The sequence below is a fragment of the Meleagris gallopavo genome, chromosome Z, assembly GCF_000146605.3.
Source record: "Meleagris gallopavo isolate NT-WF06-2002-E0010 breed Aviagen turkey brand Nicholas breeding stock chromosome Z, Turkey_5.1, whole genome shotgun sequence".
Lineage (NCBI taxonomy): Eukaryota > Metazoa > Chordata > Aves > Galliformes > Phasianidae > Meleagris > Meleagris gallopavo.
In genome coordinates this window covers 56,986,802-56,989,534 of record NC_015041.2, presented here as the reverse complement: position 1 = coordinate 56,989,534, position 2,733 = coordinate 56,986,802, and positions in this window count along the sequence as shown.

The following is a 2,733-nucleotide window of genomic DNA, read 5'->3' as shown; positions in this document are numbered from 1 at the left end:
CTAACAATGGATATTAGATTATTCCATCCTAATAACATGTATTTATAATGGAAGCAACACAGTGTTAAAGGCTTTGTGTGGCACAGTAGCACGTCTAACGGGTGCTTTGATGAACAGGACACTGTAAGGGAACTGTGCCAGGGGAGATAAGGCATTTTATTAATAAAGGATGAGCTCAATATTACATGTGAATAAATCTTCTGTAAAATAAAGCCATTAGAGCTAGCAAGAAATATTACTCAATCGTACAGTAGCAGACAGTTCAACTAATGTAGCTGCTCTAGATTTGACCCTCAGCCAAGTGAGACCTTATTCTGTGAAATGTTGTAGGACAAAGGAGGTCTGATTTAGTACCAAAATTTCACAGAAATCTATAATCTAGAACTGGTTTTTAGGTGCCTACCAAAATTCTGTCAATGTTTGAACAGATTTATGCAAGACCAGAGAGCTGTGGAGTTCTTTGGAAAACTACAGCCTCCTGTGTAATGTTGACATCATTAGCGTGTTCACAGATCTCTTCTTACCAATGGAATCAGGAGGGCTATGACATGCCTCCTGACTCTTTTGGGTAATCTTAAATACAGATATCAGTTAGTGCAGTAAGTTGACTGGAATATAAAGCTGTGCATCTTTATAGGTTTTGTGCTTCCATTTCTTGAAACAAAACACACTTCTGCCTGAAGTTATACACGTTTTGGAGAGTCATATGTTTCTCCCATAACCCTAGTTATTCCTGGAGAAAAGTGGTGTTTCTTTGACACAGCTTTTGAAAATACAACTACTTCTTGTAAAATGAAACTTTATTCTAAAATGTATCCAAAATTGCAAGACACAAGCACCATTAAACAGATAAATAGACATATATTTATGTACAGAGAGCATCAAAACACAAAACAATTGTTAATATAATTCTTATACCATTTTAATGAGTATCCATCAATAAAACCTTACAATTTAAAGAAGACTTTTCAGTTGCAAAACAGTTGTAAAATCATATGTATAAATTATGTTTACTACAATTCCAATAACAGAGGCAAAGTAAAATACAAAAATAATAATCAATACTGCAAATTCAAATACAAAACCCAAAGTAATGCTGCACAGGTACATACGTACACTGGATGAATTCATGCAGCTAGGCAGTGCAACAAATTAACTGCTTAGTTTAACTTATCACAAAGTGGAACAACCATGTCGGCAAACAGAAGAAAATATATTTTTGTAATAAATCATAGTGCATTTTGAAGTTAGGCTTTATAAAATGATTGTTGAGTGATATACTTCTAAAATCCCCCATGTGATCTGAGATTCCCCAACTCCTCTCCTGCAAAATAAAATACAAATGACAAAAGCTAAAAAACCCACTGTAGTACAGAGTCTGATGTACTGGTACCATGTTGATTTTTTATCCTTGGTATCAGACTTGTTTGCAAGAGTCCATGTCCCTAGGGACATACATTACTCCTTGCTATGTGAAAAGTAAATCTTAAACGTTCAAATGCTATCCCCATTAAGTTGAATCTCACATGATGCGTAGACTGCGCTGTTTAGAGAGACACAGCTGAGCCTTGAGAAAATAACTCTTAAATCCCTACAAATTACAGAGAGAGAGAGTAAAACGGAGGACAGAGAGACCTCTTCATTACCGAGGTTCCTATCCCTAATTGCTTTGATTACACAAACACAGAATAACATAAAAGGCTTTTATGGCTTGGATGAAATTTCTTCGAATTTGCTGGGCAAGCGGAAAGCCCATGTTTCTCCACAGAGCTTGCCTTTCACAGTGTAGAAGGCTACGGACTGTTTTGGGTGAAAGCAAGCCTCAGGTAACTGGATGGAAAAATACTTCCACAGTGAAAATGCTTTAGAAATAAGGAAACAAAATCAGAACAGAACCTCGTGAAAACTCGTGATTTCTTGTGTAGCTGTGATAATAAAACATGGCTGTTCACCTTTCAGTCTGCGTTGTTTGGTACATCATGATCAAACATAGTTAAACGAGAGGCTCACGCCTCATCAAATGTTACTGGTTAGGTGTCTAAGTTAGATGAGATACAATTACACAGTCTGACGCTTTTTCCTAAAGTCTTAAGTGATAAGCACGCTCAGTGTTTTCACTAGGAAGTCACTGCTAATGCTACATTTCTTTGCTGAGAAGACATTAATGCACAGCAGCCTGTAAACTACTGAGGAGTTGCTCCCTGCATCCTTTGTGCATCCACAACTCCCTTTCAAGCCAATGATAACTTTCGTGTTAATAAGTTTCAAGCAAACGAGGGATGCAGGAAAACACCTGTATTGGGTAAACAAGGTAGCAATTTATACAGCAGCATTTCTAAATTTTCAACATGCAAGCACATGTAGAGAGAAGCTAAGAGACAGCATGCACTGCAGTGATATGTCATTGTGCTTATGTCTGGTGGAGAACAATATGGCGTTTTCACCTGGGAAAACATAAACATTAGACCCAGAAGATTCATATAGCCAATATTAATGAAGCCATCAGCTACTATGTAGTAAAGAATACCCCAAAGGTTTGTCCGCTCGTAGCTTATAGATACTGAAGCTGAAGAGAATTACAAAGGCACAGTACAAGCCTATATTTCTTGTAAATTATATATATTCATATATTTTGCTCAAACCACCTCAAGATACTGAATGATAAAATATAACTGAAAATATAAACATTAATTGAAAGTTAAGCACTAAAAATAAATGCTTGCTGGAGAAGAT